This window comes from Pan paniscus, chromosome 9 (assembly GCF_029289425.2).
Source record: "Pan paniscus chromosome 9, NHGRI_mPanPan1-v2.0_pri, whole genome shotgun sequence".
Taxonomy (NCBI): Eukaryota; Metazoa; Chordata; class Mammalia; order Primates; family Hominidae; genus Pan; species Pan paniscus.
The window spans coordinates 58913008-58940953 of record NC_073258.2 but is presented as its reverse complement, the minus strand read 5'-3'; the positions used below and the strand labels follow the sequence as shown (position 1 = coordinate 58940953).

Below are 27946 nucleotides of genomic sequence, written 5' to 3'. Positions count from 1 at the left end.
TCGTAATTACAAGTCCAGCCCAATACCTTTCCAGCTTTGCCACTTACATTTTTTATTTATTTATTTATTTTTTTTTTTGAGATAGAGTCTCGCTTAGTGGCCCAGGCTGGAGTGCTGTGGTGCAATCTCAGCTCACTGCAACCTCCACCTCCTGGGTTCAGGCGATTCTCCTGCCTCAGCCTCCCGAATAGCTGGGATTACAGGTGCATGACACCACACCGGGCTAATTTTTTGTATTTTTAGTGGAGACGGGGTTTCACCGTGTCAGCCAGGATGGTCTCGATCTCCTGACCTCATGATCCGCCTGCCTCAGCCTCCCATAGTGCTGGGATTACAGGCGTGAGCCACGGCAGCCGGCCTCCACTTACTTAGATTTTTAAATAGACTACATTTCCTCTCACAAAAAAAAAAAATCAAAGAATTCCTAAAGTCAGGGGGTTGAGGAAACATAAAGTGAAACTTGTTATTCCCCCTTAAGACTAGATTTTCTGAGAATACCTAGTTTTACTCTCAATAAGCCATTAAGTCCTACATTACTGGATCCCACCCACACTAGAAAGATATTCCTGCTATTACCCAGAGTCCATAGTCCATAGTAAAGATCCTTCATCCAAGCAATGATAATGATAAAAACTCAGTCTCTTCTGTAAGAACTCCAGACCAAAAGAAGTTAAATTAAATCAAATACCCAGAAGGACCAAACAACTAGACAGTGCTAACCAGATAGGAGGTCCAAAAAACAAAAAAATCACTTACCGGCCGGGCATGGTGGCTCAAGCCTGTAATCCCAGCACTTTGGGAGGCCGAGGTGAGCGGATCACAAGGTCAGGGGTTTGAGACCGGCCTGACCAACATGGTGAAACCCCGTCTCTACTAAAAATAAAAAATTAGCCAGGCTTGGTGGTGCACACCTGTAATCCCAGCTACTCAGGAGGCTGAGGCAGGAGAATCACTTGAACCGGGGAGGCGGAGGTTGCAGTGAGCCGAGATCATGCCGCTGCACTCCAGCATGGGTGACAGAGCTAGACTCAGTACCCACCACACACACACACAAAAAAAATCACCTACCAATAGCACAGTCCCTGGAATGATTTCTTCTACTGTAAACTGACTAAAGAAATACAATTTGGAATTATGATTCTTAAGAGGTTAAGTGTATAGGCTTTGTTATCTGCCTGGGTTTAAGTATAAGATCTATCCTTATTAGCTATATGACTTTGGGCAAAGTATAAACCACTCGAAACTGCAGCTTCCTTTTTTGTAAAATGGAGGAATAAAAATACATAGGGTGGTTGTGAAGATTAAATGAGGCATTTCATGTAAAGTGTTTAGAAAAATGTCTTGACGCACAGAAAGCCAGTAATATTGTTACTACTACAGGGACTAGAGCTTGGGTGTGGTTGGTGGTTTTTGAAGTTTGTAAACCAGCCTCCCCAGGCTCCCCTCTTTCATTTGCAGCAGACCTGAAAACTACAGGAATTATTCACTTTTAGAGGGAAAAACAAAATAAAACTCCAGATTAGGGGTCAAAAGACTGGGGGTCCAAGTCTTGGCTCCTCCAAAAACTAGCTAGGAGACCTTGGAAAAGTTATAACCCCTGTAAACTTCCATTTCTATTACTCTTCATGGTTTAGTTTTAATGAGCTAATATATATAAAACCATAGCCCATAGCCTATGTGAACTCTGAAGTTCACCAATCTTTGGGTTTTTGCAAAAATAATTTTGTCTTCAGAGCCAGTCTCAAAGGCAGCTCTCCTCCTTTCTTCCTATTTATTCATTATAAAATCAAAACCAATGTCACGGCCGGGCACCACGGCTCATGCCTGTAATCACAGCACTTTAGGAGGCTGAGATAGGAGGATCACTTGAGTTCAGGAGTTCGAAACCAGCCTGGTCAACATGGTGAAACCCCATCTCTACTTAAAATACAAAAAAATTAGCCGGGCATGTTGGCACACACCTGTAATCCCAGCTATTCAGGAGGCTGAAGCAGGAGAATCACTTGAACTCAAGAGACAAAAGTTTCAGTGTGCCGAGATTGTGCCACTGCACTCCAGCCTGGATGACAGAGTGAGACTCTGTCTCAAAAACAACAACAACAACAAAACGAGTGTCACAAATTTATGCTCTCCATCTAAAAACAATGACAGGCAAAACTCCATTTCCATGTCGTTCTAGGGAATTTTTTTTTTTTTTTTTTTTGAGACAGGATCTAGCTCTTGTCGCCCTGACTAGAGTGCAGTGGTGTGATCACAGCTCACTACAGCATGGACCTCGTGGGCTCAAGCAATCCTCTTGCCTTGGCCTCCCAAAGTGCAGGGATTGCTGGCATGAGCCACTGTGCCCAGCCATTCTAGGGAATGCAAAGGGCTTTTTTCAAAAGCACACTGGGCTGGGCAAAGTGGCTCACACCTGTAATCCCAGCACTTTGGGAGGCCAAGGTGGGCAGATCACTTGAGCCCAGGAGTTTAAAGATCAGCCTGGGCAACATGGCAAAACCCCACCTCTACAAAAAAATTACAAAAATTAGCTGGGCATGGTGGTGCACACTGTAGTCCCAGCTACTCAGGAGGCTGAGGTGGGAGAATTGCTTGAGTCTAGGAGGTCCAGACCACAGTGAGCCACAATCACTACATTGCCACCTGGGCGACAGAGTAAGACCCTGTCTCAAAAATAGATAAGTAAATAAATAAATAAATAGCATACCAAGCCTCCTACTGCAGAATACTAATCAACAAAATATAGCACCTGTAACACTACAGAACTGTATTACATAACATTCAAGCCAGAAAGGGGCCCTTCAGATACCTAAAAGGCATTTATTTGCCTTAACTGGCACCTGACCCCAAATTTGAAGAAATATTCCGGTTCGACCACAAACAAACTTGCCATTTTGTTTCTAAATCAAAGAAATATATTTTGTCAAGATTTTCTATGGCTTTTTTTTTTTTTTTGAGACGGAGTCTCGCTCTGTCGCCCAGGATGGAGTGCAGTGGCGCGATCTCGGCTCACTGCAAGCTCCGCCTCCCGGGTTCACACCATTCTCCTGCCTCAGCCTCCCCAGTAGCTGGGACCACAGGCGCCCGCCAACACGCCTGGCTAATTTTTTGTATTTTTAGTAGAGACGGGGTTTCACCGTGTTAGCCAGGATGGTCTCGATCTCCTGACCTCGTGATCCACCCGCCGCGGCCTTCCAAAGTGCTGGGATTACAGGCGTGAGCCCGGCCTTTCTATGGCTTCTTATCAGTGCTTGTACCAGAGTCCAAAGTCTAAGTACCCTGCCCTACCTCCACTTGATGTTCCACGTTTTTTTTTGTTTGTTTGTTTTTGAGATGGAGTCTTGCTCTGTCGCCGAGGTGCAATGCCGTCATCTCGGCTCACTGCAACCTCCACCTCCCAGGTTCAAGCAATTCTCCTGCCTCAGCCTCCCAAGTAGCTGGGACTATAGGCATGTGCCACTATGCCTGGCTAATTTTTGTATTTTTAGTAGAGACACGGTTTCACCACGTTGGCCAGGCTGGTCTCGAACTCCTGACCTCAAGTGACCCACCAGCCTTGGCCTCCCAAAGTGCTGGGATTACAGGCGTGAGCCACCATGCCCAACCATGTTCCACCTTCATGCTCAGTCAGAACAGTTCTAGTATTTCTCACTTCACTGGGAAGACTCATCTTCTGTTAATTCCAAGTCCCTGAAGCTGATTTGCATTAAGATTAAAAGGACTGTGCTCACTTCACAATCTCAACTGAGCACTACTCAAGTCACAAAACCTGTATTATTCTGGATATGGCCTTCTCCTAGTGTTCACTCTTTCTATGCTTCCTCATGGATCTGCTTCCTGCTAGGCCCAACTTCTCCATTTAGAAGTGTTAAATCAAGTTTAGCCTAGGCAAGTTTATGCCTCCTTACATCTTTTAAGTTTGGCCTAAAGATTTATCTGTACATAATGAACTATAACCTAAATGGTGGTAGAAATAGACTGTAACCTACTCTTGTGCCAATCACTGAGTTTTGGCCACTCAAAGGGGGCCAACTGTTCAAACCATGATCAAATAAGGCAACTGCCAGCTGAGCCATAACCAATCCAGCTGTTTCTGTACCTCACTTCCATTTTTTGTTCATCACTTTCCTTTTTCTGTCCATAAATCTTCTACCACGTCTGCACTGGAGTCTCTGAGCCTACTCTGGCTCAGAAGGCTCCCCAATTAGTGAACTGTTCTTTGTTCAATTAAACACTGTTAAATTTAATTTAGTTAAGGATTTTATTTTAAAAGAGGGTAAAAGGCTGACCAAAGAAGTCTTATTTTCATGAGGAAAAACTAGGTGTCCACCAGGATCTCTCTGATGAATTAAGGAAGGCTCTGGGCAGACCACCCTCCTCTTAGGAAAGAGTGATACATTCTCTCTGATTGGAACATCAGAGAAAAGAATTTTTTAAAAAACAAAGATATAAACAAGATAATACTCCTTGTTAAAAGGAATTTGAGCTGGCAACCTCTATACATCAACAGGGTACCTTAAACTCCCTTTAGTCTTATAATCCTTACCCAAAGCTACCTGTCAATATTTAAAGTTTTTACTGCAACTTAAAAAAAAAAAAAAAAATCACCTCCACCATCATGACCTCCTAAATTCTGAGACCAAATAAAACATTCTTCTTTTTCTCTCTTTTCCCCTCCCAAGTATTCTGAGAACCCCCTCTAAACCATAACATACTAAAATGGCTTAGTGCTGGGCTGGCTTTGAAGCCAAGGAAGGGTGTGGCTCTCAGCTAGTGAGGGGGCCCAGGACTGAAAGGGTACAGAAAGAAAAAAACCTGCTTCTCTGTGGAGCGTGCATGACGCACACACAGGACTGGTCTAACAAGTCCTGATCTCTCAGGCCAGGCTGCCTCCTTCTCCTCCCCCATTATCCATGTGCCTCTCCAAGGCCCTCCACTGGGACAGTTCACACTGAGTTTTCTCTAATCCTGAGAAGAGACTGAGTTACTTACCTGGATCCCTGTGCAACCTTGCCAAAGACACCTCACCTAGCCTTAAAAGGAGAAAGCAGGGCTTTAGGGAGAGGCCGATAAGGAAACAAAGATAAGAGGGAGGGGCAAAAAAACAGAGGAAGGTGTTAGACTAAAGGAAGGGGAGAGGCCAAATGCCTTTCTCCTTCCTACAAGAGGAGAGAGATCAGGTACACTATGAAAAATAAGAAAAAGCCTCATTGAAATGCAAAGGTATTGTTTAGGTCTCATGTCATAAAAGAGAAATTCTAAAATTAACTAAGACACCTTATATCCTTCCATACCCTAGACTCGGAAAAAAAAAAATATTCATGGAAAAGCTTAACCTTAGAGTTTACTAGGGGTCACCCAACTGTTTGAGCTCACATTCCTTTTTTAAAATAGCAGCTTCTGGCCAGGTGCGGTTGCTCACGCCTGTAATCCCAGCACTTTGGGAGGCTGAGGCGGGTGGATCACCAGGTCAGGAGTTTGAGACTAGCCTGGTCAACATGGTGAAACGCTGTCTCTGCTGAAAATACAAAAATTAGCCTGGCGTGGTGGCAGATGCCTGTAATCTTAGCTACCCGGGAGGCTGAGGCAGGAGAATCACTTGAACCCAGGAGGTGGAGGTTGCAGTGAGCAGAGATTGCGCCATTGCACTCCAGCCTGGGCAATAAGAGTGAAACTCCATCTTGAAAAAGAAAGAAAGAAAGAAAATAGCAGCTTCTCACCAAACTTTCAATCTATGGCATTCCCCCACCTCTTTGCCCATCATTTGAAAATAACTTGGAAAAGGTGGAAGCATGTAATTGAGCCAGATTTACACAGTCCCAATTCCTCAAAACCCTGAAAAGACCAATAAGGCATTCTTTTCATCAAGTTTGGAGTATGTCTTCCTTTTGAGATAAGCAACAGGGAGACAGAGCATGTCAATCTATAAATAAATCAATCAGAAGTGTTAAGGTCCTTTCTTGGCTTTAGGACAGATAGCAGGAGGAAATGTTTCTCCTTATCTGAAAGAAGAAAATCCCACCTTGAAGGGGAAGAAAGTTGTGCATTATTGCTCTTCCCCTTGAAGTCATCATATAATCCTTTCAACACCTGCTGAGGTAATGGCCTCTTTTTATAAATAAGTATACTACCTATATACCAGAAGTATTTAGTATCTTGCCCAAGCTCATCAACTAGTAGTAAGTAGTGAAAACTCCTATTTTATTCCAAGTCCATGCTCCTTCTTGATAAAGTGGAAAGAGTATGAATTTTCTATGCTTCCTGTGGTTAAAAGTCATTCTTCGGGCCAGGAGAGGTGGTTCAAGCCTGTAATCCCAGCACTTTGGGAGGCTGAGGCAGGCAGACTGCTTGAGCTCAAGAGTTTGAGACCAGCCTGGGCAAAATGGCAAGACACCATCTCTACAAAAAATAGAAAAAATTAGCTGGGTGTGGTGGCATGTGCCTGTAGTTCCAGCTACTCGGGAGGCTGAGGTGGGAGGATCACTTGAGCCTGGTGGTTCCAGGCTGCAGTCAGCCAAGATTGTGCCACTGTACTCCAGCCTCAGTGACAGAGTAAGACCCTGTCTCCAAAAAAAAAAAAAAAAAAAAAAAAAGTCATTCTAGTTCCAATTAAGAAGTTAACCCAAAGTTGACATTTTTTTTACGGAGAGGGGAAGGAGGCAAGAGAAGGTGGAATGGAGCCAGCTAGACTTTTGGGTCTTATCTTCACTTTAAAGAACAAAACCTTACTCAATTTGGGAAGAGTAGCTTGCAACCTACTTCAGATTTACCTTCCCTTTTATAAGAACCTAGTACTCAGGAGGAAAGGTGCTAAGAACAAAAGAGGCACTACTCTGTAAAAATCACCTACCTTACCACTGGCAAGCCTGCTCTAGAAAGCTGGCTACATGTCACATTCTCTGATCACCCCCTCAACCCTACCACAAGAAAAAAAATCCAATCCCTACTCTCATTTTTAATGTGACATCTCACTAAGCCAAAAGCAAAGATCAGAGATGGGGTGGGAAACAGAAGGAACTAGAGGCAGTAAAGATTGTGCTAGCCAGCATAAGAACAGAGAAGAAGGATTGTTCTAGTGGTATGTTAGCAATCTGCCTCTAGGGCAGCTGTCCTCCTGGACAATCAAAGGCGGGTTTGTGTGTGTGCTCAGGAACCAGCCAGCTTGGCTCAAAGTTAAGGACTCAGCCACCCAATCCACAAAGTGAGAAAAGATGCCTGTTTCACAGCTGGAATGGAAGGCAGGGAAAACACAAAACAAAGGAGAAAAGAGGGCAGAAAAGAGAGAGGGTATTACAGGTGCTATTTCAGTCTAGACATAGGGAAGAAAAATCCCAGGAAACTACCAACCATTCTCTAGTTATGATCAAACATTAGAGAATTTCTAGTAACTCTTAATACTAAGCGGGTAGGTTTCTCCTGATCTGTATGCAGTAGGGTGCCAATTGGAAGGATGAGATCTAAAATGTAAAGGACCTCAGCATTACCTGTTTCCTTCTGTCCCTTTTAAACCCAACAAGGTACCTGCAACATATACAGCAAATGAACATTACTTAACATCTATTTCCTTCTAGAATTCCTTTCTTAATTAAATCCTAGAGATCCACAAAGAATAGCAGCACACACAAAACTCAGTAAGCTTCCCAGTGCTAAGAGATCAGGGCCATTTATATAACTTAAGTGCTAAAACGCAAAAGGCCACAGTCAGAATTCACACTCTCTAATCCCTCGGAGTAGCTAGATGCTCCGAGACCCATTAGACACACAAAGGCTGCTCTCTTCTCAGCAGAGCTCTGTAGCAGAGCTGCTCTCCAGGGACAAAGAGATTTCACAGGAGAACCACAAAGACATCGACCCTCTCTGTTCCCCCACTCCCAGCTTTCTCACTTCCTGTCACAGTAGCACCAGACCACAGTCTCCCAGAAACAAACAAATACAAAGTGCTGGATTCTGGGCTGCAGGCCAACTGCATTCCAGGGCATCCTGTCTACCAATCACGGGCCAGAGCCCCCACTTTGCCCTGCTCAGCTCCTTATCATGTTCAGGGAAAACAACCCTCCTCTCTGCCCCAAGCCAACACTACGTAGGACAAAGCTCAGGCCTTTAAGAATCAGCAGAAAGACTGTGTGTGGATCTAAAAGTTTGGAGGGGGTGAGGGAATTTTTAAGATTCCTACTTGGCAAGTTTCTTCACTTTGGAGGCACTGCATTAGGGGTTTTAAAGCTACTGATGCTGTTAATTCAGCTCAGCTACATGTGACACATCCCATTATGGCAATTTGATTACCAATCTGGATTCAGTCAATGGAATATTCCCATTTGGAGAACTACTTTAGGAACTTCACCTTCCCTATCATCCACCTCTGTTTTCAGCCTTTCAAACTTTTTCCCTACAAGCATAGAGTTGATTACTAAGACAGGCTCCACAGAGAACAAACAAAGGCAGCGGACTCCACCCTACAAAGAGGCAGTTTAATCAGGTGCTGGGAGCAAAGTTCCCCGTTTCCCTAGAGAATGAGAGGACAACCACTAGGAATTGCACAGAAGCCAAATCCTGGCGGCAAAGAGGTCAAGACAGCAACATCAGCTTTTCCTGCTCACAACCCCCTGAAGTGGGTCAGGGGCTGTAAATTTGGAGCCTAGTCAGAAAAGAAAGGCTCCTCTCCTAATAAAGGTCCTCCACTAACTGCAAGAATGAGATAAATGATACATTTTTCTATTATCTTGTACAACCCATTGGAAATTAGCCCTAAATCACAGAAGCAAAAATGCAAACAGAGGTGAAGCTCTATTAGCTAGAGATTCTTGAAATCCAAAGAAGCAACACCCTTTGCCCAAAGGGCTCAATTCCCTTTGCATAAAATGAGCAAGATGCTCAGCAGAGTCCTCCAACCAGAGGGGCACACCAGGAACTAACTGGTAATATGCTATCACTTCTTGTCTTTTCTTCTCCCTTTATTTTTCCTAGATTCCTTTCATCTTCTTAGATCTGCTAGAAGTAGTATGGGCCGAACCCTGGTCTAAAGCAGCACATGATACAAAGGAACTAAGTCTAAACAGACAACTTAGAAGGATTTAGTCCTTGGCCTGGCACAGTGGCTCAAGCCTGTAGTCCCAGCACTTTGGGAGGCCGAAGCAGGCAAACCACTGGAGGTCAGGAGTTTGAGACCAGGCTGGCCAACATGGTGAAACCCCATCTCTACTAAAAATAAAAAAATTTGCCGGGCATGGTGGAGCACACCTGTAATCCCAGCTACTCCAGGTGGCTAAGGCAGGGGAATCACTTGAACCCGGGAGGCAGAGGTTGCAGTGAGCTGAGATCATGCCACTACACTCCAGCCTGGGTGACCAAAAAAAGAAGGATTTAGACCTTATCTGGATCTGGTATGACCAAGTGGCAAGGGTAGGGCAGTAATATACACAATAGCCATTCTAGGGTTGAATAGAAAAGAATATTTAGCAACACTATGGAACTTCAGCAGCAGAGCCCAGCCATTGCAAACTCTATCACTGAAGCATACACAAAAAAAGTTAACAGTCTCTTACTTGGCATGGAATCAGACTAACTCCCTTTATCTCTCAAGAATACTGAACAATTAGTTATGACTGTTAGTATTCTTATCCAATTCTTCCTTATGCATAGCCCAGGCCAAATAAATGAGTTAATTAAGTACCACGGTGTGAAGTAGATATACTAAAGTAGATAAAAATAGTAGCTTTTAGTAGGGGAGAGTTTTCTGAGATACCAAAAAAAAAGTTGTAAAAGACACACCCCAAGCAGAGAACTGAACACACCCACATCAATGCTGCTAATCCAAAAGGATGCTTGGCAAGTTCTCTGCATCAAATTGAGCAGGTGAGACAGAAAAGGAGTGCTGACTCAGAAATACAGTAATCCTGGGGTGTGAGGGAGGGAAGACGACAAGTATAGCCAACTGATTACAATTCAACTTAACTTCACCAGAGGTCCCAGTTCTAATTGTATCTCAGACTCTTTGCAGACATATTTAGAAAGCCCAACTAAAGGAATAATGAATGGATATGAAGAGAGCCTCTGGAGGGCCCAAGACCTAAGCTGAATACTCAATGGGTAGGAAGGATGAATCTGTTTTGCTGTCTAACTTCCCACACCCCTCTCTCTCCAAAGCAGGCCCAATGCTGAAAGAATTACAGGGAGGCGAGGCACAAGAATGTGACTGGGAAAGGTTTAGCTACATTCCAACTAGCCAACATCCCACATAGCATTAAGAGTGCCTGAGAATTCAAACCCACTACATAAGAGTTGCTGAGACTCTGCTAACACACGTCTAATTCCTGTGCCACCAACCCCCACCCCCAAACACTCTGAAGAGTAATTGAGATAGCTTGATGAAGGCACCAGCTGTTTCCACCACCACCCTCCCTCGCTCCCTCCCCTCCTGAGACCTCAGTTCAAACTCACATCAAACACTTAATACAATTGACTGGTCAGTAGGAAGGAGAAGCCTGAACTAAAATAGCAGTAACAGTGCCAACTGGCCCCACTTAGAAGGAATGCTTTCTTGGCTCAATTCAAAAATAAGAAACCTCTGTCATCCACTCCCCTCTGCCCAATTATGTTCTCCTTTCCACAACTTACCCCGCTCCGTGTCAAATGAGTTTCAGTTTCTTCCCTCCAACTCTTTGGTGTATTTTCAAATGTCAGAAAATACAAGGGAGGTGTATATAAGGTTGAATGTAAAAGTAACGTCTGAGAGATTAGGCTTCCCAGACTAAACTCAAACCTAGTACAGGGCTCCCATATAAGAACAAGGAAACAGGAGCACACACAGCACCCATCTACATGTTTCAAGTAAGGAAAAGAGTAAACCTTAAGCGGCTATACACGAACATTAGTGGTAACACGATTACTAACATAACCAGCCCCTCCCCCACCCATATTCCAAGTTGGCCAGAGTTAACCAAGGAGGAAGGGAAGGAAGCCAGCACTTCCTTTTCAGACAGGAAGTAACATTGGCCCTTCCTGTCCAGTTTTAAACAAATTGTCCAGCTAAATTTCAATGCTAACATCCTCTCCTGAATTTGTTCCACAATTTAAAACCACAGATACAGTCTAAAGTTTTCCCTTCCTCCCAATAGGCGAGTCCTCCATACCATGCTAAGTGTTGGCATAACCCCCAAATCAAGAGGTAACATCTTTAATTCCAAAACAATACAGGACACAGAGGTAAATCACTTCACTTCAAATTAACGACCTTCTCGTCATGTCTACTACAATAAACCATCTTCTGTACTTCTCTTGTTTTGTGTGTGTGTGTGTTTTTTTTTTTTTCGAGACGGGGTCTCCCTATATTGCCAAAGCTGGTGTCAAACTCCTGGGCTCAAGTCTCTCCTTAGCTTCCTAAGTAGCTGAGACCAAAGGCACAGGCCACCGTGCCTGGCTCTACTTCTCACCTTAACTAAATAACCATCCACCTGAGAAATAACATATACATGTAAGCTTAATTCAAATATTCAGGTTTTGTGATCCTCAAACGTGAATGATCAGAATCACCTAGGGAGCTTTTTGAAAAAATTAAATCCCCCCTCTACATCAGTTTCTATAGGGAAGTCTGGGAATTCATGTTTAAAAAAAAAAAAAAAAACCCTCATAGGCTGGGCACGGTGGCTCACACCTGTAATCCCAGCACTTTGGGAGGCTGAGGCAGGCAGATCACCTGAGGTCAGGAGTTTGAGACCAGCCTGGCCAACATGGCAAAACCCCACCTCTACTAAAAATACAAAAATTAAGCAGGTATGGTGGCGCATGCCTGTAATCCCAGCTACTCAGGAGGCTGAGGCACGAGAATCACTTGAACCTGGGAGGCGGAGGTTGCAGCGAGCCAAGATCACGCCACTGCACTCCAGCCTAGGCAACAGAGTAAGACTCCATCTCAAAATAAATAAATAAATAAATAAATAAACCCTCATAGACTCTTATGGCCTGTTGTGAACCACTGTAGTGGCCTATCCCTAACAACCCACTGACTTTCTTGCTAAAAGGGCACTGGTTATAAAATACATTATTTGGGCCAGTTTTACTGCTCACCAGACAGCTCAGATCATTATTCAGTCTAGATTAGAGGCTCTTTGAAAGCATGAATCTAAATATAAGGATGGCTGGAATGGCACAGTCCTAACTCCTGTACTGCAGACTTAGAACCTAGAAGGAAGAACTGTCTCACTTGCCAGCACCATCTTCTCTGGAATCCCGAGTTGCTACATTGTAGGATATCCCTCTGTACACTGCAGATTGGAGAACCCAATTATGTTTAAAACATCTTAGATGGCCTTCAAGGAACAAAGAGCTATGCCAAATTTTCAAAACCTGGTTGCATATTCTATCCCAAAAGAACTCCAAAGTCTTAAATCTACCATTAAAGACCCTAGATAATTCTAAACCACTTGACAACAGAGAGAGAACCAGAAACTCTGGATCCAAGTGGTTACCTCTGACACTTATGCAAGCCACTTTAACTTCTGGTTTGAGTAAGAGCAAGCGAATAGCAAAAGGTCTTTAAAAGAACTAAAAAGTGAAATATTCCCACAAGTAAACGTGTCACCGAAGACTCAGGAAAGAAGAATGGCATTAAAAGACATACTCTCTCCCAGATCCCAAAGTCAAACAATAAAGGTACATTTAAAACAAAACCAAAAAAAAAATTGTTTTGTTTTTTGAGACGGAGTCTCGCTCTGTTGCCCAGGCTGGAATGCAATAGTGCAATCTCAATGCAACCTCCGCCTCCAGGGTTCAAGCCATTCTCCTGCCTCGGCCTCCTGAGTATATGGAACTACAAGTACGCACCACCACGCCCGGCTAATTTTTATTTTTTTTTTAGTAGAGATGAGGTTTTGCTATGTTGGCCAGGCTGGTCTCTAACTCCTGACCTCAAGCGATCCGCCCACCTCAGCTTCCCAAAGTGCTGGGATTACAGATGTAAGCCACTGCACCCAGCCAAAAAAATTTTTTAATTAAAAAAAAAAAAAAAGACATAGCCAGGCGTGGTGGCATGCACCCATAATCCCAGCTACTCAGGAGGCTGAGACAGGAGAATCACTTGAACCCAGGAGGTGGAGGTTGCAGTGAGCCGAGGTCGTGCCATTGCACTCCAGCCTGGGCAACAAGAGCTTAAACTCCGTCTCAAAAAAAAAAAAACATAATCTCAGGTACTCTCAGGCTGGCCACAGTGACTCATGCCTGTAATTACTGCACTTTGGGAGGCCAAAGGAGGAGGATCACTTGAGCCCAGGAGTTCGAGACCAGCCTGGGCAACATATAGAGACCATGTCTCTACAAAAAACACAAAAATTAGCCAGATGTGATGGAGGCTGAGATGGGAGGATCATTTGAGCCTGGGAAGTCAAGGCTGCAATAAATTATGATCATGTCACTGCACTCCAGCCTGGATGACAGAGCAAAGCTCTATCTCAAAAAACTCTCAAGACAACCACAAACATCTCACACCATCTATATATGATGAAGTAATACATATAAACCAGTTGTTTAAAACAATTTCAAAATTTTGGGTAATCTCTGATTGCCTGGATTATTTCCCATGCAAGACGATACAGTTACCTGAACAAAGGAGGAGATGGGAAGAAAAAAAGTATCTTGGTTGAGGTCATCCCTAATATTAAGTAACCAGATGACAACCAGGTAAGCATAATTAAAGGAAAGAACAGAGGGTAACCAGGTTAAGAGCCAGGGCTAAAAACTCCAAAGAGAGAGGAGGAGAGGGGTGAGAGAAAGAGAGAGAAAGAGGGAGAGGGAGAGAGAGAGAGGAGACAGAGTGAGACATAGAAAGAGAGAACGAGACAGAGACTCTCACTGAGGGACAGACCAGCTAAACCAGAAATCTTAAGAGGGAAAGTAACAGTGTGTGATTCAAGACATAGGTATTCAATCAAATATCCTTTTACTTTCGTATATGCATGGAACATCAAATCACTAAATAGTTGGTGCTTCTTCCTCAACTCCAAAGTCAACTAGGTAAAGTGGCTCAGGATGTGCTTTAATAACCTCTCATGCCTAAACAAACATAAGGAAAGTTAGTTTCAGGGATAATCATCTCTCCCAATGTGCAAGACAGAAATACGGATATGGTGACCTATAAAGGGGTCCTCAAAGCCATGAATTCTCAACAATCAGGGCATGGGGAAACAGGAGCTTTTTGGTCAAATGAGCAAAAGGAGAAGCAGCAGACAAGTGGGGCAAGCCTATTTGGTCAAAAGCACATAAACCAAACCAATAAATTTTGTCCTCAAAAGGAAACTGTACAGGTCTAGGCTGTCACTCCTGCTTATAGAAAACTGACTAGTTAGATAAGAAGATGGAGAAATATACAGTATTTCTCTTGGAAAGAAAAATTTGGGGGCTGGGCACAGTAGCTCACACCTGTAATCCCAGCACTTTGGGAGGGCGAGGCAGGCAGATCACTTGAGCTCAGAAGTTTGAGACCAGCCTGGGCAACAGGGAAAAACCCTGTCTCTACCAAAAAAAAAAATATATATATATATATACAAAAATTAGCTGGGTGTAGTAGTGCATGCCTATAGTCCCAGCTACTCAGGAGGCTGAGGTGGGAGGATGGCTTGAGCGTGGGAGGCAGAGGCTGCACTGAGCTGAGATCGTTAACACTGCCGAGACAGACCTTGTATCAAAAAAGAAAAAAAAAAAAGAAAAAGAAAAATTTTGATCCCACTTCCCAAAAACATATCAGCTTATTCTAAGTAGCTGCCTTATTATCATTCTCTAAGACAAGGGTAATCAACCTATGCAAAATCTGCTACTATGCAAATTATCTGCTAACTATACTTTCATGGAGATTCCACAATGGGAGAAATATGGAGGTTGGGTCAGGTGCTACCTCAAGTTACAAGAAAGACACAAAAATTCGGTAACAGCCGTTGTCTCTGGGGTTTGAAGTGGAGATAATTTTTCTTTGTACAATATAGTATACAAGACCCTACATTATTCCCCTTCCCCCAAAATACATTCCCATTGGTCCTCTCTGGACAGGTCTCTTACTTCTCCTTCCCTCCCCTCAATCTCTTTTGTTCATTGGCAATAACCAGCCTCAGGGCCTTTGCACTTCCTACTCCTCATATCTACATGACTCCATCCTCCATTTCTCTTGGTCTCTCTCAAACATACCTTACACATGAGACCCTCCCTGACCACTCTATATAAAATAACCTCACCCCCACCCTGAGACTTCTTTTCCTCCATACTACTCATTCTACTTTACTTTTTTCTCAATAATATTATCACACTCTGACATACTACATATTTACTCGCTTATTATTTGTCTCTCACAACTAGAATGTAAGCTCTTTGAGAACAAACAGTAGGTCTATTTTGTTTATTGTTGTACTTCAGTGCATGGCATACAACAGACTCTCAAATTTCTTTTGAATGGAGATGTTTTACTTCCTTCTTCAATGAATACAAAAAGTTAAATTTTAGGAAAAAAAAACAACTTTCTTTTCTTTTTCTACACTTTTTTTTTTCCAACTGTGATCTTAGTTAGGCCTATGAAGAGGCCTAGGTAGTCTTACCTGCCTATTTGGCTGACCTTCAGCACGGTAGACATCCAAGAGGCCAACTGTGCCCCAGTTAACAAAGTAGTCAATAGACAGCAGAACAGCAATGAGGTTACAGAACTTCCCCCATTCCAACAAAGCAGGAAAGAAATCAGACTGGCACCAATTTCTCTTTTAAAATAGGCTATTTTAAAAGTGTACTGAATATACACCAGCTACTTTATTTCAATGAGATTTACTTCACTTGCAATGAAATGGGAACTGCAGGTGCTTTGATAAAGGTATTGAGAAGTTGACCTAGTTTCTATAACAATGTCTTATGTCCTCAACCATGAGAATATATTTTAGTTTCTTAAAATATGAGCTTCCTAAAGCAAAAATCTTTTCTTTTCTTTTTTTTTTATTTTTTTTTATTTGAGATGGAGTCTCACTCTCTCGCCAGGCTGGAGTGCAGTGGTGCGATTTCGGCTCATTGCAATCTCTGCCTCCTGGGTTCAAGGGATTCTTCTGCCTCAGCCTCCCAAGGAGCTGGGACTACAGGCATGTGCCACCACGCCCAGCTAATTTTTGAAATTTTAGTAGACACAGGGTTTCACCACGTTGGCCAGGATGGTCTCAATCTCTTGACCTCGTGATCCGCCTGCCTCGGCCTCCCAAAGTGCTAGGATTACAGGTGTGAGCCACCGAGCCCAACCGTGTAACAAAAATCTTTCTTTTTTTTTTTTATTTTTTATTTTTGAGACGGAGTCTCGCTCTGTTGCCCAGGCTGGAGTGCAGTGGTGCGATCTCCACTCACCACAACCTCCACCTCGCAGATTCAAGCAATTCTCCTGCCTCAGCTTCCCGAGTAGCTGGGATTACAGGCGCCTGCCACCACGCCCGGCTAATTTTTGTATTTTTAGTAGAGACAGGGTTTCACCATTTTGGCCAGGCTGGTCTCGAACTCCTGACCTCAGGTGATCCACCTGCCTTCGGCCTCCCAAAGTGCTGGGATTACAGGCATGAACCACCACCGCGCCCAGCCACAAAAATCTTTTCACTCCACAAAGATACCTCCTAATGTGCTACTGCACTACAACATAGAACAACATAGAAAGCATAAATAAAACAGATGATTTACTCCGGAGAAAGTAATTTTTTTTTGCTCAACTGTCAACTAAACCAAAATGAGTAATTAATCAAGAAATGCAGATGAAATCTAAAAATCAAAGATAAAACCAATCTGAATCACTAGAAGAGATCAGTCTTCTTGGATTACAATTGTATGCCTAAACTAGATCTAACTGAAATGAAGTGGTATCCTAACAGTTGTACCTTTAGCACATGGGTACAAGAAACAGAAATACTTCTTTATGTTAACTGTTAGTGAGGCAAAGCAACGCCCATGAAGACCTAAGGGAAAACCTAAAGGGAAAAAAAGGAAACCCAACCTAAAAGAAAAAAAAGATAGGGGAGGCAAGAGGAGGCAAAGAGAGACAAAGGAAGACACCACAGAGAACAGGAAAGCAAAAGAAAAGGAGAAAATACAGGAGAATTGGTAGAAGAAATTGTAGGTAAAATAAATGTGAGGAACTGAATGTGGGAGGCTACAGGGTGCCAAAAGAAATTAGCTTAAATAGCCAGGCAAGGTGGTGTGTGCCTGTAGTCCCAGCTACTCCAGGGGCTGAAGTAGGAGAATCACTTGAGCCCAGGAGTTGGAGACAGGGCAACATACCAAGACTCTGTCTCTCTTTTTTTTTTTTTTTTTGAGACGGAGTCTCGCCCTGTCCCCCAGGCTGGGGTGCAATGACATGATATCGGCTCACTGCAACCTCCACCTCCCGGGTCCCGGGTTCAAGCGATTCTCCTGCCTCAGCCTCCCAAGTAGCTCAGATTACAGGCATGCACCACCATGCCCAGCTAATTTTTTTTTTTTTTTTTGTATCTTTAGTAGAGACAGGTTTTCACCATGTTGGCCAGGCTGGTCTCAAACTCCTGACCTCAAGTGATGCGCCTGCCTCAGCCTCCCAAAGTGCTGGGATTACACGTGTGAGCCACCGCGCCCAGCCTCTGTCTCATTTTTAAAATAAAAATGTAAAAAAAAAAAAATTATTCAAAGAAATTGGCTTAAGTACTATTTAGAACACTAGTTTCATGGGTTCTTAAGTATGAAGAAAAGGGAGGAAAAGAGAAGGAAAATTCCTAGGCTGGAATAAACCTGCAAGTTTCTAGGCAAGGTTGTATCTAACACATATGTATTTCCCACAGACCACAGCTTGGCTTTTCCACATATAAAAGCTGACTCCTTTCTTAGAAGCACACTTCTCACAGGAAGCATTCATGAACTCATGTCAGTTTTATAAATGTCCACAAATAAGGGTTGCAAATACAGAATGATGTCTGGCTGGGCTTGGTGGCTCACGCCTGTAATCCCAGCACTTTGGGAGGTCGAGGTGGGCGGATCATGAGGTCAGGAGATCAAGATCATCCTGGCTAACACAGTGAAACCCCATCTCTACTAAAAATACAAAAAATTAGCCAGGCGTGGTGGCAGGCGCCTGTAGTCCCAGCTACTCGGGAGGCTGAGGCAGGAGAATGGCGTGAACCCGGGAGGCAGAGCTTGCAGTGAGCCGAGATCGCGCCACTGCACTCCAGCCTGGGCGACAGAGCAAGACTCTGTCTAAAAAAAAAAAAAAAAAAAAAAAAGAATGATGTCCACAAATCATACAAATCATTCTGTTTATCTTCCTCCCACTAACACTTCACTTTACTAAAGTTATCCATTCTCATACTACTGTTGTTTTGAACCTCACCCACACAACTCTCCAATATCACCTATTACTAATTTTTTCCCATTAAAAAAATTTAAAAGTTAGCTTTACCCACTCAGGAAGCCCATATATTCTGTAATGCAAGCACCTACATCTACCACAGATTCTCAGGTTTTAAGAGACCTTCGGACGGGCATGGTGGCTCACGCCTGTAATCCCAGCACTTTGGAAGGCCGAGGTGGGTGGATCATTTGAGGTCAGGAGTTCGAGACCAGCCTGGCCAATATGGTGAAACCCCCTCCTCTACTAAAAATACAAAAATCAGCCGGGCGTGGTGGCGGGCACCTGTAGTCCCAGCTACTCGGGAGGCTGAGGCAGGAGAATTGCTTGAACCCGGGAGGCAGAGGTTGCAGCAAGCAAAGATTGCACTACTACACTCCAGCCTGGGAGACAGAGCAAGACTCCGTCTCAAAAAAAAAAAAAAAAGACCTTCAAGGGCATTAGTTCAACAAACGAAATTTGAGTTCTTTGAAGCATCCATTCTAATAGCAAACACAAGACATTACTAGGAGCTGTGCATTACTCTATAAAGTTCACATACATTAAATAACTTAAGTGTCACAACAATCCTATAAGATGGTTAATATTATCCCCATTTTACAGACAAGGAGGCCAAGGCAGAGAGAGATTAAGCAATTTGCCCTAGGTTACATGGTTCCTCCGTGGCAGTCTAGCTCCCCATCCATACTCTTAATCATTATGTTATGCTGCCTTGCCTCACCATATTATGGAAGTCTCAGATTGGAAATTCCCTTTTTGGTTAGCATATTTACCAAAAAATATAGAATAAAGCATTTGTGGCAACATGTTAACAAATGATACCTAGGCAAATGAAGAGTATACCAGAGTTACTGTGCTAGAGCAACTTTCCTGCAAGTTTGAAATAAAAAGTTGAGAAGTGCTTTTGTCATCACATCACATCAACCAACCTGGGACATGTTTTGTGAAAGTCATGACCAAATTACCTACTGCTGACCAGCAAGGAAGGCTTTAAGATAAAATTCTGGCCGGGCGCAGTGGCTCAAGACTGTAATCTGGGAGGCCAAGGCAGGCGGATCATGAAGTCAGGAGTTTGAGACCAACCTGGCAAAAATGGTAAAACCCATCCCTACTAAATATACAAAAAATTAGCAGGGCGTGGTGGCGCGCACCTGTAGTCCCAGCTACTTGGGAGGCTGAGGCAGGATAATCGCTTGAAACCGGGAGGCGGAGGTTGCAGTGAGCTGAGATCGTGCCACTGTACTCCAGCCTGGACAACAGAGCAAGACTCCATCTCAAAAAAAAAAAAAAGATAAGAAAATTCTTTGCCTCTTTATAATTCCCCCACTATATGCCTGATCTAAATTGTCCACACCACACCAATCAAACTGAAGGGCTCACTGGAGAAGAAGTGGCCCTAAAAACAGGGAACACTATCCCTGAATAAAGTGGTAAATTCAGGCCCCATTCTCAATGCTTAATATTTAATAATAACATGCAATTCCAAGTAGAATTAGGGAAAAAAATTACTTCCGAAAAATACATTAAACAATTAAATACAAATCAATCCATACCCTAATTTCCCCCTCATTAGTTCTAACCAGAACAGTTGTTCTTGCCTTCTTACAATCTCCCTGCCAGGCTACATCAATGCTCTATTGGAAACCTTGGAGGCAGCTGCATAATTTAGGCAGAGCAATCCCTACTTCAGCTTTGTGTGGCATTTAACCCTTCTTTGAGGGAAGAGAACATGAAAGAATATTTGTAGTTAGTCACATCCTTATTACCTACAGTTCACTCCTGTAGGCAAGTTCCTTGTTAATACCTTTTAAATTACCCAAGAAAACTAATTTCGGTTCTTAAACTCATAAGCTTCCCAATACATGAACAAAATCTAAAGTTTTGTGGCTAAAACAGTGATTTAAAAAATACACTGATATCCAAACATACTTTCTTTGAAACACTGATGTTCAAAACTATCATCCCAAGCTCTTAACGTTTTTATTAACAAGCACAGAAACCATTCACCTCCAACCAGGGCTGAAAGCAGTACTTTTCTGCTGATGTCTTAATATACTCTCCCCTAGAAAATGGCAACATTTAAGGTTTTCAGTGTTGAAGTTCATTATGAAATGAACGGACTAGGATGCTTATTATTTATTTATTTATTTTTTTTTTTTTTGAGATAGGATCTGGCTCTGCAAGCCCAGTCTGGAGGGCAGTGGCATGATCTCGGCTTGCTGCAACCAGTAGCTGGGACTACAGGTACATGCCACCACGCCCAGCTAATTTTTGTATTTTTTGTAAAGAGGAGTCTTCACCATGTTGCCCAGCGATCCACCCACCTGGACCTCCCAAACTGCCGGGATCACAGGCGTGAGCCACCGCACCAGGCCAGATCCTTACTTTTTATACTATTCTTTGTACCACTTGCCAAGAAAGGAACAGGATTAAAGAAAAGCTAAAATTTTAAATCCTCCATTATCTCTAGAAACTTTGCTTAAAAATATAAGGGAGGGCCAGGTGTGGTGGGGCACACCTATAATCCCAGCACTTTAGGAGGCCGAGGTAGGAGGATGGCTTGAGCCCAGGTGTTTGAGACCAGCCTGGACTACATAGAGAGACCCCATCTCCACAAAAATACACAAAAATTAGCCAAGCATAGTGGTGTGCATCCATAGTCCTAGCTACTCAGAAGACTGAGGTGGGAGCACCACTTGAGCCCAGGAGTTTGAGGCTGCAGTGAGCCATGATTTCACCACTGCACTCCAGCCTGGATGACAAGAGCAAGACCCTGTCTCAAAAAAAAAAAAAAAAAAATTAAGGGAGGAGACGCATAAAAGGTTAAAACTACAGACTACAGTAAAAGTTGCAAAAGTACATTGCAATTTGATTAATCTATGTTGTTTTGCTTCCTTTCAAGCCTTCCCCACAAATCAGTCCCTCACTGATTCTCATCAAATGCCTTATTTAACCAAGGCTTACTGAGCACCTCAGCATGTACCAAACACTAAGACAGGTGCTAAAAAGATACAGAGATAAGACAGTACCTACACCCAAGCTGCTCATAGTCTAGAGGGAAAGACAAGAATATCTGAACTACCTCCTACAAGCCTGTCCCTGCAAGTTGATGATATCCTATCATTCCAAACCACATACCTAACAAATTCTCTGGAAGAAGAAATTTTACTGATAATCAAACAACGTGTGACACAATTCCAGGAAGTTTAAGAAATTAGGACAGCAATGGTGGGCATATGGATATGGAAAGATTCTCGTTCTAAAGATTAAAATAATATCCATTCTAGCACATCCAGCTCCCCATGGGCTCTATGGAAAATAGATCTTTTGCATACATTATCCCAACAAGGGTAGTGGGGAGTTGGAGGGAGTTGGAAATTTAAGTGAGTACTGCCCCTGTGCCAAGATGAAACACTCCTGCCTCTAGCAAGGGCTCGTTTTAGTTCGAGCTGTTGTTTCCATTCTCTCTGGAGAATGGCAGTATATTAGTGGTTAAGTCCATGGACTTTGTAGTTAGTCAGACCAGGGTTAATCCTGGCCTCAACCATTTACAGGCAGTGAGATTTTCACCAAACCTCAGCTTCTCTGAGGGTCAAATTCCTTAAAAAACAAAACAAACAAAAAAACCAGTGGTGGGAAATTAATAGTTTATGCAAAATGCTTAGAATACACTAAAAACAAGGTGTGGGGAGGTAGGGGGGAATGAGGGCCTTGGCAGTTACTAACAGGGTACCAAAATAGAAGGAGATAAATTATACAAAGCTAATCATTTTGTTATTCCAATTGATAGTGATCTATGCTTAATTTATTTGCATCCATCCTATCTCATTCATCCCTGGAGAGCAGCTACTTCATAAACCTAAGGCTGGATTGTAATTACTTAGTGCTTTTCTTTTTGTTAATATCTCCAATAGTCTCAATTTTACCCTAGCTCAGAGAACATGTTGGAGCTTCTCTGACTGTCCATGCTGGAACCCTGAGAAAGGTACTAGAACTCCAACCACCTAAAAGAGAACCGCCCCCCCGCCCCGCAATCTGGAACACAGACCACTACCTTACTCACATAACAAAGAAACCAACCGTACATAGGAGGCAAACAAGGAAAGAAATATCTGAACAGCTCATACTTACCTATCATCATTTTTTACCCCAAAACCAAGACAATGAGCAAAACAAAAAATTTAAAAAATAAAAGATTTACTTATCTGCATCCCTTATAATTCCTGAAAGAACCAGTGGAGGTGAGGTAAAAGACAAATCTTCCATCTTATCACCCCAAAGGCTCTGTACTACACACCAGTCAAAACAACCCTTAGTTCGTGGAAATAGTCCTGGACACTAGGTTAACTAGGATGCTCACTTCAGCTACACAAAGCCCACTATTTAAAGCTAGACCCAAATCACCACCACTCAGTCATCCAGAACCTATTTTCAAACTGCCTTTGTACTCCTCCTTCAGATTTCCTCATCCCTCCCCCTAAAGGTTGAGTGGGAAACAGACACTCTGGAAGCAACATGACCAACACTCTAAAGATCCAAGAAACCTCCCCAGGCTGGAGTCAAGGCAGAGAGAACATTTGAAAGAAAATTTGGAAAATATTAAACAAGAACTACAGTTCAACAGCCTATACACATTGTATTTTTTCTTTCTTTTTAACTGTACTTGTTATAATTATGAGATTCAGACATCAAAAATTTCCTGCAGCCTTTGCCTAGGTTATATTTGAAGGAGGAACAAAGTTCTGTTTCCTCCTGAAGCCACAACTTCACAAGGATGAAATCGTCTTTCAAGAAATACCCTCATTCTAGAAAAGAAATTCAAGGAAGTCTAGTCTTAAAAAAATTTGTGGCAGGGGGGTGAGGGGAGAACGAAATCAGATTATTAAAGATCCATACCAGTTTAAAGCTAATGAGCAGCTTACACACTAAAGCCCATCTTGTTACAATTAGGACAGCATCTATAATTTTCAGGCGGATTCGCATTTTCAAAAAGAGAATACCCTAGTTTTTCAGCTACTGATGAGTTGGCTATATAATTATCTAGAATCCGTACTTTTGCAAGAATGTATTTGCAAAAACAAAACAAATCTTAAGATTAAATATAAGATATGAAAGCACAGTCATGGGCCTTCAGCTCTAAGAGATTTCAGATTTCATGGTAAATTAACTAAACAATAAATTCAACTCCAAAAAACAACTTTCAGGTTGGTTTAAAAATAAAAATCTCCCTTGTTTTCCGAAATGTATTTTAAACACTAAACTTTGTATAAATGGTTTTTCTAAACCTAATTTTATTCCACCCTTGGCCCTTTCAGAGTGCAAAAAGCTGAAAATATTTTCAGGTATGTTGCCACTTTACTCAGGTGAAATAAAAAGCATGATTAGAATTTCCTTATCCCTTTAAACACATAAACCAAACGTTATCGTATTTGCAGATTTAACAAACACCTCCACAAATCTTTGCTATCAAAGGTAGTTTAGAAGGAAGAAGGAGATGGCAATTCAGTTAACATGGTTCCATTTGTTTTCTTTTATAAGCCAAAGCAGGGAGACTACATCTAGCAGGAGAATGAGGCTCCCACCCACCGCACCTGGAAAAGTAAGAGGGATCCACCCAGGAACAGCAGGGCTGAAACCGATACGGGCCGTTCAAACTCTCTGGGGGAAAAACAATACCATTTACACTGCAAAGCTCCCTGCAACTTTCCACTTCCACAAATCCAATGATAAAAGAAAAAAAAAAGTTTGAAACATATGAAGAACCATCGGTATAACTGGGTTCCGACACGGACAAATTTCTTTTCCAACCCACATGCAACATGCCAAAAAACCAACTTTTGATTTGGGCTCTGAAAACAGAAATATGTTAGCTTAATCCAGAAAAATAAATAAATAAAATCAAAGAACACACCAAAATGTAAATTTTCAAACCTGCTCTTACCCCTCTGGATCTATTCAGCTTCCTGTATTACAGAGACCTAGAAGTTTGTTTCTAGGTCTTGTATATTTTACCTTTTTAAATATAATAAAATACCAAAATCTCCCCCGCCAAAGTACTGAAAGTAGAAAAGAAAAATAATTGCTTAAAAGTTACTCATCAGCATAACAGACTCTCCCGTTTTTTAATTCCCTCCGGTTACCGTAAGACAAAAATTCGACTTGCTTATCCTCCTTTTCCCGTCAGTACATACATTTTCTTCAAAAGCCACACACCTCAAATGTGGAGTTCTAAAAACCAGTCCTTTAAGAAAGAAACCCAAGGCTTCGCCAAGGTGCTGAGAAAGACAAATCCAGCAGGGCAGTTGATTTTTCGCCACCTCTTCCTCCTTTCGGGATCTTTCCTGCTCTTCTTTCTCTCTCTCTCCCTCTCTCTTTTTTTTCCCCCTCAGATCCAACACCTAAAATGGAAGTTGCACCCAGCCAAAGGCAAGGGAGCCTGGGTGGTGACAAACTGATCTGGCAGCCCTACCCCCTTCGCTTTCCTAAGTGATGTCAGCCCCTGTGAGCTTCCAATAGGAACCAGGCATAAATCAGGGAGCTGACCTTATCCAATAGGAAACTTTATTATAGAAAATTAAAAAAAAGAGAGGAGAGAAAGACAGGGGGAAGTTTATACATATATATTTATATTTATATATTTATATTTAAAGTGGAGAGACTGTACAATCTCTGAGGAATTACTGCAGAGCTGAGGGAGGCGGGAGAGGCAAGGGAGACAAGGAACAAGGGCTTTTTAGAATGGTACGCCTAAGTCTCAGTTCTCTTTGATGATGAGTTCTTGCTCCCTCTTCCGTACTATCCCAGTGGGGAAATAGAAAAGAGCTGATTTTACTTGCCTGCTGCTGTTTGGTTTGTTGCTTCCTACCCCAAAGCATTTCCCTAAAGGAAGACGGGAAAGAAAGGAGAGAGAAATCCTAGAAACAGGACTACTATATGTTGACTGGGATGGTAGGGGATATCTGAGGTAAACTCAGTTTCACTGTTTTGGATTAATTGCATTAGAGCTATTTTTTTTTTTTTTTTTGAGATGGAGTTTCGAGCCCAGGCTGGAGTACAATGGTGTGATCTCAGCTCACCGCAACCTCCGCCTCCCAGGTTCAAGCGATTCTCCTGCCTCAGCCTCCCGAGTAGCTGGGATTACAGGCATGTGCCACCATGCCCAGCTAATTTTGTATTTTTAGTACAGACGGGGTTTCTCTATGTTGGTCAGGCTGGTCTCGAACTCCTGACCTCAGGTGATCCACCCGCCTCGGCCTCCCAAAGTGCTGGGATTACAGGCGTGAGCCACCACGCCCCATCTAGAGCTATTTTTTTTTTTGATGCCTAGACTTGTTAACAGTTTTAATCTCCATACTTTGAATTAGAAGGAAGCAGAATCCACTGGGCTGTTAAAGAAAATCACTGTCTTCCCAATTTGTCCCCAAATCAAAATAATGTGGGTTTGTTGGAAAGAGGAAATGAAATCCAATAAACAAGCAATATATTTAGAGGGAATAACAGCATAGGTAAAGAAAGTAAATCTCATGTCAAGAACATTTTATGCTGGGCGCGGTGGCTCACGCCTGTAATCCCAGCACTTTGGGAGGCCAAGGTGGGCGGATCACCTGAGGTCAGGAGTTCGAGACCAGCCTGATCAACATGGAGAAACCCTGTCTCTACTAAAAATACAAAATTAGCTGGGCGTGGTGGTGCATGCCTGTAATCCCAGCTACTCGGGAGGCTGAGGCAGGAGAATTGCTTGAACCCGGGAGGCAGAGGTTGCGGTGAGCTGAGATTGTGCCATTGCACTACAGCCTGGGCAACAAGAGCGAAACTCTTGTCTCAAAAAAAAAAAAAAAAAAAGAACATTTTATTTCTTTGTGAACTTCAAGCTTAAGATGATCTAGCTTATACATTCTCTTTTTACATTTGACCTAAATAAAGGATTATTGGGGTATTATTTTTCTGAGTTAGGACATATTTTTAAACTGTTAGACCATGATGGACAGAGGCTGGATTTTTTTTTTAACATGCTTGACAAAGATTAGCATTTTATGGTTATTCCCTGATTACTAAAACAAAGACAATGATGAATCAAAGATTTCCTTCTTCTTTCTTACTAATCTAAAACTTATCCTATAGACTGCTGCCAAATGAGTCTTCATGAAGTTATCAAAATCTAGAATAGAAATATGAAACCTTGGCTGGGCACAGTGGCTCACACCTATAATCCCAGAGCTTTGGGAGGCCGAGGTGGGTGGATCACCTGAGGTCAAAAGTTCGAGACCAGCCTGACCCAACATGGCGAAACCCCGTCTCTACAAAGAATACAAAAATTAGCCGAGTATGGTGGTGGGTGCCTGTAATCCCAACTACTCGGGAGGCTGAGGCAGGAGAATCGCTTGAACCCAGGAAGTGGAGGTTGCAGTGAGCCGAGATCATGCCATTGCACTCTAGTGTAGGTGACAAAGCAAAACTCCGTCTCAAAAAAAAAAAAAAAGAAAGAAATATGAAACTTTAAGAGTACAGGTTTTCACAAACTGCCTAGCTTCAAACGCCACCTCTGTAAGTAAGTACACTTACTCAAATATATGTACTATTATGTGACCTTGACCCAAATTAAATAATCTGAACCTCAGTTTCCTTAACTATAAAATGGAGATAACTATATCTCTCTCACAAGACTGTTGTGAGAATTAAAATACACAAAAAGTTCTTTGGGCCAGGCACCGTAGTTTAAGCCTGTAATCCTGGCACTTTAGGAGGCCGAGGCAGGCGGATCACCTGAGCTCCAGAGTTCCAGACCAGCCTAGCCAACAGGGCAAAATCCCGTCTCTACTAAAAATACAAAAATTAGCCAGGCGTGGTGGCGCACACCTGTAGTCCCAGCTACCCAGGATGCTGAGGTGGGAAAATCGCTTGAACCCGGGAGGCAGTGAGCTGAGCTCGTGTCACTGCACTACAGCCTGGGCAACAGAGTGAGACTCCGGTTCAAAACAAAAGTTCTTAATGTATGGCATATAGTATAAACTCACTAAGAATGCATTATCGTTATTTTTATTATTCAGTAACTACCCTGCCCAAAAACCTGCAGTGGTGAGCCACTGCCCAATAATAGCAACCAATGATGAAGTGTCTACCATGTAAGAGGTATTTTGAGCTCAGTACTTCAAACTTCTAAAACATGACCACAGAAATAGTACTACAACCATTCTACAGATGAGGAAATCAAGGTCCAATAAGGTGAAGAAATTTGCCTGATCTCATCTGGCTAAGTGAACCCTCACCAGTCTCACTCCACAGCCCATGCTCTTTCTATTACGTTACACTATGGTCAAGATAAAGGTCAAGAGAAATCCTAGAAACAGGACTACTGTATGTTGACTGGGATGGTAGGGGACTATCATCTGCTTTGAAGGCACCACATTTATTCATTCAGTACATTAAAGTAACACATTATCAACCATAATCTGACCTTTCTTTACCTAGATAAACTAGAATTCAACAACTCAGCATGAATGTGCTTTTAATCATGCTGATGTAGTCATTATCCACTCCCTTATATATACGGTCTATAGTCTCATAGACCTATATTTGGTC

General features: G+C 42.6%; 1 protein-coding gene across 32 annotated transcripts in view; it reads right to left on the bottom strand.

The window, feature by feature from the left end:
• CTNND1 (catenin delta 1) overlaps positions 1-27946 on the bottom strand; it is a 65325-nt gene that overhangs the window by 31887 nt on the left and 5492 nt on the right. For 9 of the 32 annotated variants that reach the window (XM_008951815.4, XM_008951818.5, XM_055094343.2 and 6 more), the window contains exon 1: positions 24581-24830. The exons of 7 other annotated variants lie outside the window; for them this stretch is intronic. The gene's annotated coding sequence lies outside the window, so the exon portion shown is untranslated. Of the gene's footprint in view, positions 1-24507; positions 24862-27946 lie in introns of those variants that run through there. 16 more of the 32 variants (XM_008951817.5, XM_055094339.2, XM_055094341.2 and 13 more) reach the window with 8 other exon arrangements.